This window comes from Desmodus rotundus, chromosome 5 (assembly GCF_022682495.2).
Source record: "Desmodus rotundus isolate HL8 chromosome 5, HLdesRot8A.1, whole genome shotgun sequence".
In the NCBI taxonomy this organism is placed as follows: domain Eukaryota; kingdom Metazoa; phylum Chordata; class Mammalia; order Chiroptera; family Phyllostomidae; genus Desmodus; species Desmodus rotundus.
This window is the reverse complement of record NC_071391.1, coordinates 24,585,542-24,600,523: the sequence shown is the minus strand read 5'-3', so window position 1 is coordinate 24,600,523 and position 14,982 is coordinate 24,585,542. Positions and strand designations below refer to the sequence as shown.

General features: G+C 43.5%; 1 long non-coding RNA gene across 1 annotated transcript; it reads right to left on the bottom strand.

Annotated features, from left to right (window-relative positions):
- Positions 1–719: 719 nt before the first annotated feature.
- Positions 720–2,691, bottom strand: LOC123479581 (uncharacterized). Its single transcript, XR_006655234.3, has 3 exons — positions 2,464–2,691; positions 2,255–2,321; positions 720–1,201 (listed from the first exon to the last, which is right to left on the bottom strand). It is a non-coding gene; the product is annotated as an uncharacterized lncRNA (long non-coding RNA).
- Positions 2,692–14,982: the final 12,291 nt, after the last annotated feature.

The window sequence follows — 14,982 nt, the reverse complement described above, 5'->3', positions numbered from 1 at the left end:
CAATGAACTGGTTGAGACAGTTTTATCTTTTTTTTCACATGAATTACTATACTTTTTTCACATTTTTTTTATTGTGTTCAAGTACAGTTGTCTCCATTTCCCCCCACTACTGCCTCCCACCCCAGGGATCCCTACCTCCCACCCTTGATCCTCCCCTCCTTTGGTTTTGTCCATGTGTCCTTTATACATGTTCCTGACAACCCTTCCCCTTTTCCCCCCATTATTCCCTCCTACCTACCCCCTGGTTGCTGACAGTTTGCTCTTACTTTCAATGTCTCTGGTTATATTTTGTTCACTTGTTTTGTTGATTATGTTCCAGTTAAAGGTGAGATTATATGGTATTTGTCCCTCACCATCGGCTTATTTCACTTAGCATAAAGCTCTCCAGTTCCATCCATGCTGTTGAGAAGGGTAGGAGCTCCTTCCTTCTTTCTGCTGCATAGTATTCCATTGTGTAAATGTACCATAGTTTTTTGATCCACTCATTTGCTGATGGGCACTTAGGCTGCTTCCAGCATGTGGCTACTGTAAATTGTGCTGCTATGAACATTGGGGTGCATAGGTTCTTTTGACTTGGTGTTTCAGGATCCTTAGGGTGTAGTCCCAGCAGTGGAATTGCTGGGTCAAAAGGCATTTCCATTTATAGTTCTCTGAGGAATTCCATGCTGTTTTCCATAGTGGCTGCACCAGTCTGCATTCCCACCAACAGTACACTAGGGTTCCCTTTTCTCCACATCCTCTCCAGCACTTGTTTGTTTTTTTATTTGGTTAGGATGACCATTGTGACCGGTGTGAAGTGGCATCTCATTGTGGTTTTAATTTGCATCTCTCTGATGGCTAGGGAGGCAGTTTTGTCTTTACTTTGACTAAAGATCAGATAAATTTTACCACCTTCTTGTCAGGGGGCTTTGGAAGAATTCTTTGTACTCACCTGGGGTTGGCTGAGGGTTGCTCACCTCTTAGGGAGTGCTTGAACTATTTCCATAGGGCCCAGACATCAAGCAGTTAAAAGGGCTTGGGACAATGGAGAGGACTGCTGTCCACCAAACTGAAAATTCAGGGCTCGGCCTACTCCAGCTAACTCCCTAATATTACATGCGAAGAGAGAGAGGTTAGGGAGGTTGGCCAGACCTTCTTGCTGTCTGTCACCTTGATTGAAGCAATAATGACCCTCAGCTCATCTTTGGCTCCTTGATTCACTCTGCAGAAAACAACATCAAAACTCCCCCAAAATCTACATCTAAAGAGGGACCTGATGCTTTGAGTAAAAAAGAGTTAATAAAAGTGTAGGCAAAACACTTCCTAGTTCCCCATGGCCTTCTCCTACCTGTGATATTCTCTTAGTCTTGGGATCCAACAGTATAATCTCTATAAATAATGCTTCCTGCAGGTAAAATGCACCAGCCAGGAGAGACCTAGTGCGGCAGGTCATCAGACAGGTTGTTAAAGGTTGGTGAAATCTCGGCGAGAACAGGTGAGGAAGAATGGCAAAAAGAAAAAGTGCTAATGGGGTTTTATGTTAAGAGAAGTAAAGTGAAGCGGACAGAGCGTGAGCTCTGCTGTCCGGGACACTTGGTTCGAATCCCTGTACTACCGCTGACTAGTGGTGGAAATCTTGGCTGAGTGACCACCTCTCAGAACCTCAATTTCCCCATCTGTAAAAGGGAATAGCAACAGAATCTCGGACAGAATTCTTGTAAGGATTAAACATCATAAGCAAAGCACTTATCACAATGTCTGGCTTACAGTAAGTTTTAAATTTAGCTCAGTTAGCTGTTATTATTTTGACTTTATGATTATTAACATTGAGCACTATAGTGAGCTTCATTTGAATGATGCTTGGCTATTGCATTCAATTCTGGATAACATTGCAGGAGGGCTATGATAGGACAAATGAGAGAGAATTCAAATAATTTTTGATCAGATATACAGAGCAATGGTGTTGTCTGAGGTCTAAGTGAGAAAATTAGAGCTTTGGAGAAGCATTGCTTTGGACCGGAATTATTGAAAGACTTGTTATGTGGAAGGAGGGTTAGGCTTGTTCCCTGTGAGTCCTGACATAGAACTAATCATGGTGAATAGAAGTTATAAGTGTGTATATTTTGGGTCAACATAAGGAAGAGTCTCCTTTTGAGTGGGCTGTCAGGAAAGGGGGCAAATTTCCTGTCTGTGGAGGTACCTAAACCTGGGTGACCAGTTGTTTCTGTAGTTGTTTATGACATGGATGTGGTGCTGGAGGGAGAGGGGTACTTACAAGCACTGGATACGTCTCTCTGTTAGGAGGTTGTCCAAGTCTCCTTCGATCCTGAGATTCTCTCATTCTAAGATACAGAAGAGAAATATAAGAAAGAAGTAGTAGTAGCAAGAGACGGACGGGGGCAGTCATGTCTGTTTCCCTTCTCCCCTCCCTTCCTCCTGGATGCTATGGGATTGAGCAATGACCACCACTAGTCCCTGAAGCACCTTTGTGCAAATCAGAAAATTGTGTCCTCCGCAGGCTGATGCAACAGCCTGGTTGCAGGGGTCAGCACAATGGCAGTGTCTTCGTGAAGATTTGAAGAAAAAGGATCTTCCTCTAGGCAGAGAGAGGTGTGGTGAGAAGACTGAAGACTGAATTTCAGCCCCCGTGTGCCGTCTCATCTGGATACCCCTGTGTAGTGAATAACATGAGGAATGTATGTGGCAATTCAAGCTTTAATTTTTTTCAGAGAGAGAGAGAGTGTGTGTGTGGCGGGGGGGGGGGGGGGGGGCGTTGCACGAAGACTGGTCTCTCTTCGCAGAGCATTACGCCTGCTCAGCAATCTACCTGGTGAGTCTTGGAGAAGGAGAGGTTGCAGATGGAGCCCGGGCACTGCTTTCTCTCGCATGTTCACTCAAGACAAGCTAGTGATCATCTTTAAGTCTTCTCCAGCCCCCAGAACCTGGAAATGTGGCTTGAGCAACATGAACATTATATCCATGAGCATGTGGCTTAAAACATGTGAAAATGCCATGGGATGCATTATAGAAGGTTGGATCAGTAATAATAGACGTTTATGGGTCTTGGCTACCAGCACACGTTTTCCTTCTTTATACCATTCCAATTTCCTCACCATCTGTGATTGAGATAGGAGTGCAATTGCAGGGACTGACTGATGTACAGATTCTTCCTCTCCCTGCTTCCACCGTAAAGTCAGGGATTAGGCATGTAACCTGAGCTTGGCCAAACAGACATGATATCCTCTCCTGAGACTTGGAATTTTGAACTAGTGACCTGGGTCTAGCAGGAGTGTCCAGCCTTTTGGTGTCTCTGCACCACACTGGAAGAAGAGCTGTCTTGGGCCATACATTAAATACATTGTGACATGTAATCGTAAAAAAAAAATCTCATAATGTTTTAAGTAAATTTACGATTTCATGTTGGGCCACATTCATAGCCATCCTGGGCTGCATGTGGCTTGGACACCCCTGGAAAGGGAATAATGGAATTAGTCACCTGCTTGGCTGTCCTGGGTACCAGAGGCCACTGCATCTCTCAGTCTTCTGCCTGCCTTCTGCTGCCTTGGCTTCCTATTTCCCAGGTTTGTCCTCTGGCATCCCTTCAGTTCTAAGGGCCTCCTGTTAGCCTTCCAGCAGCCTCCCGGTTGCTAATGTTGTCAATAGTAAATTTCCGTTGCTTGCAACTAAGAACTCTAACTGAAAAATCAATATTAAAATAGAAAATAGCAAGCATCTATTAATAATATAAAGGGCTTATGAATCAACATCTCTACTGCTAGAACGTAATTTTCCATGCTGGGTTTATGTATTGCCTGCTGGTCCAACCTCCCAACCTAGAATAACAATAATTATTATGGTAGCTTCACACTTACTGAGCATCAATTATTAGGCTGCATGCTTTATATATATATATCACCTCATTTATATGTATATAAAGATTCTTAAAACAATGCTTCTAAAATAAACACTAATATTATACCCATGTTAAAGATAAGGAAGCTGTGGCTTAGAATAACCTATTTAAAGTCAAGTTAGGAAGTAGCAGAGTCAATATTTAAACCCAAGTTTGCATTACTTCAAGATCTGTGCTTGCAATTACTCTAACATTCTGCCTATTTTGCCTCCCTGATATACACACAGTAAACAGTGGTTCAATGTTTCTTCCAGTAATAAAATAACCACCATAAATCAAATAATAGATAAAAAGCGTAAAAATGTATTTACAAATCATCTTTAGGAAAACACTAACATTCAGCTCATGTACAGAGGAGCCCTGCCTCCGCTTTTGATACTCACGTGTTCCCACCAGGACTGCACCGTCCCCCTGCTCGTGGTGCGCTGGGGCAGCCCTGCTCTCCCAGCTGGGCCTTTCCTGCCTGTGAAATATCTGCAGGCCTGAATGCTCTCCAAGTTCCCAGCAAGTTCATTAGTTACCTGAAAATACCTACCTCATCTGTCATCAACACTCAAATGGCCTGAGGGATTTTTCATTTCCACTCCATTTCCAAACCCTTTCTAGCATTTACCTCCCACATCTGGAATCAATCTTGACCAGAAGCAAGATGCTGAACGGTTGGGCTCCTCCCCAGGAGTGACAAGGATGTGTCGTGGATGAATTAGCCATTCTCTTCTAGAGGAAACGGCCAGGCAGGGGCGGCTCTCTCACATTCTGATGGGCTCACGTGCCCCCTCTGTCTTTCCTGGCTCAAGCAAAATATTTAGTTTAACATTTTTAGCCATTAGAGCCCAAAACACACGGCTCTTTTAAAAGATTTATTTAAGTTGTAAATTGTGAGACTCCATGAGAAATACCTCAGCTCATTATCCTTTTATCTGTCTGTAGAAAAGATGTTAGATGGAGTTTTCGAAAATATACCTGACTTTCAAGTCTCTTACTGTGACCCACACAACTATTTCTGTCTGTCTCATACCCACTCTGGAGGGAAAAGAGAGTATCAGTTTGCCAATTACAATGAAGTCAATTACAAGATTTTGATTTTATGCTATTTTTTTTCCTTTTCTAAGAGTTTGGAGACAAAATTTATAGCGTTCTAGAATTGCCTTCAGGAAACAACTTTCAGATCCGTGGGAAGGAAAGATAGTTAATTCAGATTTTTCTTTTCATTTCTTTTCCTTTGAGGGGGATGCTAGATAGGAAAAGGTGACCTCAGGGCACGGAACTCTAGACGTTCTTCTTTGGGACATGTTCATAAAGACAAATGGCGACGAAAGCGGCAGCCGGACAGTCCCTGGGAAAATGCGTGCACGCGCATGGAAAATGTCAACATCTTGATTAAACTACATTATTTTAGTAATACGGCACGTCCTGTCCTTAATTTCAAGTCACCGAGAGACTTTCTTTTTTGTAGCTCTAGAGGAAACAACAATAAGAAAAATCCAACATGTCCAATGTGTCTACCAGAATCAGCCCCCAGCACCTGCAGGGAGATGATCCATGCTGATACAGTGAAATATTACTATAGCAAACAGAAAGTTACAGAACAGGAGAGAAAAAGTAATGAGAAGCAATCAGAGAGGCAGAAAGAAAGGCAATTTTCTACCAAAAAAAAAAAAAGCCCATGATTGAAAATAGTGAATGTTGCATTTTGTTTGTTTGTTTCTTTTAAGGGCAATAATGGAACAGTGAAGAGTTTGTTAGAGAGACTCAGTTGTAAACAGTTTTGAAGTGTCCATTCTGTGTCCGTCGTGGTGCTGGGTGCCTTCTCAATCGCTGTGGCTTCCCCTGAGCCACCCGGAGTGCCCCCTGAGCACCGTGGAGGCCGCACGGGAACGGCCAGACCCCGCTCTGTCCTTTACCTACACAATGGGCAATGCAACAGTGAAACCCCTGAGAAAGCAAATCCGACCTCCAGACCGAGGGAACAAAAACAATGTGAACAGTGAGCTCTTTGAAAAGAAAACTGCTTTCCTGCGGTAGAAAATAAAGGGGCGGGGGCCCATGCGGGGACCCAGCAAGCAGGAAAGGTGGGCCCTGGGGAGTGTGATATTACACAGGGACATAATGGGGTTGACTGCATACTTGTCTAATTACTGAAGCTATTAAAATCACGATAATTTAGATTCAGGGGGGGAAATAAAGCTTATGCACACACATGCTCCTGATTGGGTTTTATGAATTTACTCCTTTTGATTCTGAAAGGGCACCACCCTGCTGCTTATAGGTGGCTGCTAAACCTGAGTGACCTTCTGGCCCCGGCCCTGGCCCTGCCCCAGCCTAGTGTACTCTGTTACTGTAATAAGCGGCTAGGTTAGATAAGGCGACGGGTGATGGGATCATCTGTGTGGAAGCCGAATTATAATGCCTCGGTCAACGGATTTAATTTAAACCAAATGCTTTGGGATTCTGTAAGCTCCGGGAACAGAGAAAATATAAGTTTTATATTTTCTCAAGTTCAAACAGAGAGCAGAGAGATTCCAGAAGCTCAGAGAGTGGAAGCAAGAAAGAAAAAAATGTTGTTTCTGCCGAGTTCAACCAAAGGAACAAATAGGGTATTCTTTGTACTCACCTTTTCCTTCCCACCCCCCTCTTCTGTCCCCAGTTTTTTCTCGACACAAAAAAAGGGTTATCCGCTTAATGTCAAACTGAACTTGATCAAACAAGTACTTAGCGCATAGTAGGTGCTCAATATAGAAATACTCCTCGCACGAACAAAGAGACAACACTCAGTGCGGGGGTTGACAGACCACGCTTTCGGCGCCAGGCTTCGCCCAGACTCATCTTCGCTGTGCGACTGCAGGCTGGTTACGGAGCAGCAGTGCCTCCGTTTCCAGATCTGCAACAGGGAGCTAACGATACTTGTGAGGACTGAACAGATTAATGAATGAAAAGAACTAGCAAGGTGCCTGATACATAGCGAGCAACAGCCTAGCCAACATTCCTGGTGTCCAGCACCTGTGCTCCTACCTACTGGGCAGCACTCCCTCTCCGGAAAACCCCAGGGGTCACAGTGGAGGTGGCAGCAGTGACAAGAACAATGACATTTTCCTGAAGCCCCAAGAGAGAGAAATATAAACTCAATAACCTTTCTGAAGTCATCTCAAAGTTCGTTGTACTCTGCCTCTGTCAGAATCCAGTGTATCAAAAACCTGAGAGTCTTCTGATGAATCAGATACTTACGAGTGAATTTCCCAAGCTCACACAGCCTGATGAGCACAGCGGAGAGAATCCCTTAGTTACTAACTCCAACTCCACGGCTCTCTTCCCCATACCCAACAAAGGAGTGCTTCCAAAGTAGACGATTACAGTTATTTTTTCTCTGCAAATGTTATTTCTTATATCACCATTCACTTATTCACTCAAACATATTTTTCAACAACTATGTGCATTTGAATATCAATTTGTGTAGTCCTTTTCTATCCTTTTACCCAGTGTTCCTTCCTTCATAGCGTTTGTCTCTGGTGGCTTTCCTGCCTCTTTGTTGGCTTCCCCTTTTATCGACTGCAGGCATTGGTAATCCCCAAAACACATGTTATCAGCACCCTTAAAATAATTTTTGCTAACTTTCAGGTACAGCACTTGCCTCCCCCTTGCCTGAGGAGGGTCAGAAGTTGCCTTCTCCGCACTTCCACGGGCGTCACAACCCCTCCCCTACTGGCCACAAGGCAGCGCTGACGTAGGTTGCACGCACGAATGAGAGAAAGCTCATAATTTTGATGCACGAAAACCTAGGGTGTGCTGGTCCCTCTAGTTTTAAGGTAGCATTAAAATTCTGTAAAATAAGATTATCTTATTTTGAATTATAAGCCTCTGATCTCTTTCTTTCCCTTACAACAATATAATGGTACTGACTTCTTTTATATCTCTGCATGAGATCCTATGCCTAATTTGAAGACTTTCTTTTTTTCATAAGAGAAAGAAAAATAATTTTTCATGTTTTATCTCATCTAATGCATAAAAAACAACATTTTTTTTTTTTTTTTGGTTTTTGGTGGGGTGGGTAGAAGGAAATATTGTTCTTCTCATTTCACAGGTGAGAAAGTCGATCTGTCCCACGGGTAGTTGAAGCACAGCCAGGGCTGAAATGCAGATTCTCATTTGACATTTAACAAATATTTAATGAGCACCTACTGTGTTCCTGGCGCCGTGCTGGGCTCTGGGAACAAAGCAGAGCCTTGGAGGGTGTCTTTGGTCCAGCTTAGTGTCCTTTCTAATATAAGATCTCTAGCCAAGGACAATGCCATTAAATTATAATCCGATATATTTTTTCATATAAAAATGTAAGAATTTGAAGGAGGTTTCTAAACAATACCTTACAGGGAGTTAAAAGGCATTTTAACATAATTTCTGACTGAGAGTACAGTAAGCACTGACTAAATTAACTGAAGTATAGTTATAACATGACTTGGAATAAAATGATCAGAAAATTATCTGCACATGTGGAAACACTTCCATTTTCTATAAAAGATAAGTGCACTGAAGTACAGTAGTGGAGACAGCAGGGGCTCCAACCCAAGGTAGTCTGATTCCCAAGACCAGGGAGCCACCGATTCCCAAGCAGGCTCCGCCGTCTGCGGCAACTATTCCGCTGAACTGCTGGGCGGCCAGTGTTGCCCTCTATTCTCCTAACAGACAAAGGGGAAGCAGCATGTATCCCCCCTGCTTGGAAGAGTGGCCAGCAAAATGGCTTTGTGATAGTAAGAAATGTCAACTTAATTAGCTTTTTTATTCCAGGTAATAAGTGCTTTTTCCAAGAAGTGCCCAAAGTTAACAACACTTTGAAGTTTATATTTCTGTCTCTTTTTTTCACTTAAGATTCACAGATGCAAAATCACACCTCAAAGATAATAAGAAATCTTCATGGTTTATTGGTTTTGAATGTACAACATGACATATTACCACAGTGGACGTTAGAGCCTGTTCCAGCTGACATGTATTTTGAAATCTTCCTTTGAGAGGTACAGACCTTACGTCCCCCGAACCTTAAAGGTCATGGCACTCAGAAATATCTTCTTCTATATCAGGATTTCTTGGAGTTTACAGATATTTTTCAGGTAGGCCTGTGAGTCCCATGGAATGCTATGAAAGTAACATTTTTCTGTAGGTCCATTTTGTGAGTTTATGGCTTTTCAAAAGACCCTCAAAGGGTATAAGAACCAGAACAGTTTGAGAATTTTTTTACTGTAATCTATTGAGGTTTTGCATGTTGTCAATTAATTTGTATAAAGTTTCACATAATTTATGAATTTTTCTTTAAACTTGGCATTTGAAACCAAAATATATAGTCACCAAAGATATATTTCAAGAATATAAGAGGCCTGGTTTACACCATGACATTTATTTCATTTGCACAATTTGGAGAAGTGTTTCTTTCCTCTGAAAAGCAGAAAGGACTGTAACTCCAACTATAGCTCCATTTCTTTGATTCTGAGATTTCAGCTCCTGCACAGCAGACTGATTGAAACTCTATAAAGCAGATCCTCCACTCCTGTGGCACGGTTGTAAGTTTGGCTTGTGGTCCAGCACGAGAATGAAAGGTGGCCGAACACTGCTGGGCATCATCCGAGTCCTTGTGGACACAGCCCTGTCCCGAGGAAATAAAAACAAGGGTCTCCGCCCCCCAGGTACTTACCATCTGGTTGGGGATATAAGACATGCACTCAGTATATATTCCATTTTTTCCCCAACAGGCTATTCTATAAACTAAAAACTAAAGAACGTACACAGGATTTCACTAGAATACAAAATCCCTGTGGCTAACACTGCCCTTGAATAGGACGTCTTATTAGGAATTTGTAGATAATTTATAGCTAATTTAATCAGTGCTGGTAATTCTTCAAAAGCTGCCCATGAAAAATCCAGTCATTTTGAATGATAAATTTTAGGACTAAATTTTTAAATAATCTACACAGATTTCTTTTATGGAAGTAGGTTTTTCTAAATTCAGAGTGTTCCACAGTCTAAATAATTGGCCTTGCTATGAACAGTCTTCTATTTACAAGTAGGTGAAGAAAGTTTTCTTTCCTGTACGATACAGAGGGTGAGAAAAATATACATCTTTTTACACACACTATTTATATACACACATCCATACGGATATGAAGTTCAGTAGAAGTTGATCTTCTAAAAATACTTATCAGAATAGGTGCATTAAAACTTGATACGGCTTGTAAAATTTATAGAGGCATCCCCTTCAAGGCCTGATGTGAGTTATGAAATCTAATTTTGTTTTCATAGCTCTGTGATAAAATTTTATCAATGTTATAAAAGGGGTCTTTACTAAGACGGACCGGAAATCTGAACTATCTGGCCGGGCAATAAAAACACATTCCTTAGCTGCAAAGTGTCTGACGGGTAAGGTTTACCCGAAATTGATCGATAAGCCTTCCTTTTCACAGTTGAGTGCATTCACTTTACCTCATAGGATAATAGTTTTTTTTTTTAATGGTTTTTCCATTAATATCAGGCTTCAGTGTTAGTAAGAAACAAGAAAGACATAAAAGGGAGGGAGACGTGCCATCAGGAAAGAAGGTTGTGATCTTTAATGGTACAGCAGCTGTGCTCACACGAAGTGCTTGTGTGGGTGAGCGCACACAGGGGCTTTTGTGGCCGATTGCTGAGAGTTGAAAAGTGCTCCCCCCAAATTCACGTGCGGAAGTCTTCACCCCCAGCGTCTTAGAACGTGATCCTATTTGGAAACAGGATCGCTGCAAATGTAGTTAGTTAAGATGAGGTCATACTGGACTCGGGTGGGCCCTTAATCCAGTATGACTGGTGTCCTTACAAAAATGGAAACTTGGACAGGGACAGGCCCACAGGGAGAATAGCAAGTAAAGATGAAGGCAGAGGTCTGGTGATGATTTACAGGCCAAGGAATATCCAAAAGATCGTCTGCAAACCACCAAAGGCCAGTGCAGGGTCATGGGACAGATCCATCCCTCACGCTCTTCGGAAGGAGCCAACCCTCCTGCTGCCCAGCTCTTGGACTTCCAGCCTCCAAAACTGTGAGACAATGAGTTTCTGTAGTTGAAGGCCCTGGTTTGTGCGACTCCGTTACTTCAGCTCTAGCCGCTAATACATGGACTCGCACAGCCACTGGGGGAGGAGGTGAGACCGCCGATGGCCTGCTGTGTCCTGAGGGGCTGGCGAGGGCCTCTCCCAGGCACTTGGCAGCGCTCCTCCCGCCTGGGGCTGGCCACCCATGTGCAACTTGCTTAACCATCCTTGGAGAAATCTTCCAAGCAGGCAGTGACTAAACCATAAAATTTTTCCTTGAAGACATCCAGTGAACTCAGTTTTAGAGTTCCCAACAACCATGCCCGATATTTTCACAGCACTGAATAACGGAGAAAGTGCAGGCTTTGAGGTTAGTTAGATCTAGGCTCAAATACCAGCTCTGCCACTTATTGGTTAGATGCAAGAAATCTCACCTCTCAGAGGCTCAGCTTCACCGTTTGCAAAATGTGAAAGTGGAAGTAGAAAAAATATCTACCTCGCAGGGTGGTCGTGAGAACAGAATGAAACAGACAGCAGTGTGAAAGGCCAACGTGGAGCCTGGCCCGTGTGGACACTCGGCCGCGTCAGTGCCCTTTCCCTTCCGTGTTTCTTACTTGACCCTCACAGCAAAGCACTTGCCTGGCAGGCAGGAGGCGAGGCTCAATGCTGGCCTTTGACACCAAGCCCAGAGATCTCTCCCTGGAGAAGCCCCCTCCAGTCCTGGCCACCACTAAACTAACGGCCTGTGCCATGGCCTCCCTGTCACCCCGATAAAATTTAGGTTGGGTTTCTGAGAGTCAAGATGCCCTGGATGCAGGTCCTAGAGGGATAGGCTTCCCAAGGTCAACTGGAGTTCCTGCTGCCCAATCGTATCTCGCTGCTGATTCAGAAGCAGACTTTTAAAGTGGGTGGGACTTTGGAGATGAAAGAGGAAGCAGGGGCTCAGATGGGCCCTCAACCAGTTAGCATCAGGATGAATGAGCTCATAAAGTGCAGCCTAATGTTCCTTCCATTCTGTTAGGGCCCAGCAGTTACTGTGTCAGCTCAGGAATGGAAGAACCAGAATAGGTCCAAGGACATGTAAATTTTCTCACCTTTGTCATTGAAAAGAAGTGTGGCTTTAGTGGAATCAAGGTGCTTCCTAGCTCTGTGAGGCTTAGAGCAGAACAAGGTGAAGGTGGATTTCAAAATGGTGCTGCAACTGTGATGTAGTGAAGGGGGTGGGTGCACCTGAGCTCTTTCACAGTTGCTCCCAGGGGAGGGGAGGTTTGCTCATCTCAGCCCCCAGCACCCAGCAGCTCCTTACGGAGCTCAGGGCAGTTTCAGAGTAGCTGGAGGGGGTGAGGAGCAGTGACTCTTGTTTGGAAATCTCCTAAATTGGCTGACTCCCATTTACATGCTGTTTCTGGCAACAGAGATCGGTCTGGGTCACCTCTGTGTCACTGAGTAAATATACTGAAAATTATTACTATTTGAGACAAATGTTTAACTGTTCTCTGATTATCTATGACACCACAGGCCAAAGTCACAGCAATCTAACCTGGGAGTGAGTTTATTTTACTTTGTGATTTATGGAATGAGAATTCTGGGTGCTCTGTGGGACTAATTTAATACGAAACATTCAGATGTCTGTCTTATAATGCCATTCATCTTTCCTTCGCCTGCCTGCACCAGGGGGCATGTGGTTCAGAGAGCAGGCTCTCCCGTCTCAGCCACAAATCATCACACTTGTGAACAGGGGTGACGTCTTCCCTTCCAAGCCCTGCTGCTTGCAGCAGAGGCAACGAGCAGTTAAGGGTCCATCTGGGCACTGATGAGAGAAGGTGGTTTTCCACTCTATCAGGTCTTAGGAATGTTTTCAAAGTTACAGCTAGCAAGAAGGGATCAGAGTCAGCATTGCTTTGGTTTGCTTGGTGATAAAGGAAATTCAGTCAGTCTATACTACCTTATCAACAAGTGCAAGACTTGTTTTACAAGGAAGTTGTGTGACAGTGTATGGGTTGACGTGATAATGCACGTCTTAGCTTGGACTGCTATAACAAAGTACCACTGGCTTACAAGCAACAGAAATTTATTTCTCCTAGGTGCGGGGCCTGGAAGTCTGAGATCAGGGTGCCAGCATCCTCCTCTGGATTGTACACTGCTGACTTCTCATTGTATCCTCACATGGCAAAGAGCAGAGCAGGGAAGGAAGCTCTCTTACGATTCCTACAAGGGCACTAATTCTGTTTATGAGGGCTGCATCCTAATGACTTCATCTGATCCTAATTACTTCCCAAGGACCCTGCTCTTAATACCATCACATTGGGGCATAGAATTTCAACACCTGAGTTTTGGAGGGAAAAAAAAATATTCAGTCCATAAAACTGCATGTGAGGAGAAGAAAGTTCTAACAAAAAGCCAAACTCTGATTCAATTCCTATCTTAAAAAGAGATACTTTTTAACCAGTTATCCTAAATCTTGCATTCATTCAACAAATATTCACTGTTATATGCTATAAGTAAGGAATACTCAGACACTGGGAATACTGGTGTGAACAAGCTTTGTCTCACTTTCAAGGAGTTTACAAAGGGGACAGGGAGTCCCTAACAGATCTGGGTGTGGGCAGTTGTCAGGGACAATTTCCTGGGAAAGCTACAAGAGGAGACTGTGCAAAGACATAGAACAGAGAACACCCGATTTGCGGGGGACTGAGGGAACATTTAGGATGAGTGGGGAGCAGATCTCTGTGAACAAAGGGGATGGAAACTGAGACTACAGGGCTCAGGAAGCACAGCATTCCCACAGGGTGGGGTGCCACCTGCAGGAGTTTGTTCTATATTTGGATGACAATGAAGAGCCACTAAAAGTGTTTAAGGGAGAGAGTAACATAATACGATTTTCATTCTAGAGAGGATAAAGAACGGGAGAGGAGTGAGGCTGAGGGTGTACAATGACTAGTTAGAAAGCCTCAGTATTATCCAAGCTAACGGCCTGAAGTAAGCCACTGTGAGGAAACAACTTCTAAGTACATTGAGAAAGTTGTTAACCAGGCTGGGCTTGCAGAGCGCAGGGAGAGGGAGAGATGGCAACAAAAATCAAGATCCTCAGCGGAATTCACTCTATCAAAATGACTGCATTAAACCAGAGGCAAGGAAAGGTCTAATAAAAAGGGTTTGGCATTCAAATTGATTTGGAAAAACTGTGTGGATGCCAAAGTGTCTAGAATTTTGCCAAGGTATTCTGCAAGATCCACTTCTCGGACAGATTTGATTGCATTTGGAAGTGTAACTTAAGGGTCCAGCTCTGGATGGTGTGGCTCAGTGGATTGAGTGCAGGACTGCAAACCAAAGGGTCGCTGGTTCAATTTCCAGTCAGGGCACATGCCTGGGTTGTGGGCCAGGTCCCCAGTAGGGGGCGTGCAAGAGACAACCACACATTGATGTTTCTCTCCATCTTTCTCCCTCCTTCCCCCCTCTCTAGAAATAAATAAATAAAATCTTTTTAAAAGAGTCCAACTGTTATCCATGATACTCTAACAAAGCCACAGGTTTCAACCTCAAGTTTGTGTTGCTTGTATAGTAAAGATCACCAAGGTTACCCCATCAAGGTCAACGTAGAACAGGTACTCAAGGGCAAGCCTCTCAATAACTAAAGAGGAATAGTGACAGCTTAGCTGATTCCATTGTGAATTTCATTTCTCAACGGTGAAGAGAGGAAAAGATCGTAATGGTGGCAGAACCGTGCATCCATACTGAAAATGCCATAGAGCCCTGAAGGCCAGTCACGTCCACAGTTTCCCAAGGAGAAACCAACCAACACCGTTGCTTACACAGGCAAGCTGGGCTTTGTATATCATGGGATCCCTCATATCCTAATGTTAAGAGAAGCAGTAAAAGGCAGGCATTGGCTGGCCTCCAGCCATTCACCCTTCCATTAGAAGACACAGAGAAAGTAATTCAGATGGTGCAGTGGCAGTGGAGCCTATATATATATATATATATATATATATATATATATATATATATATATATATATATATATATATATAATAGAAAGCAGGAAACAG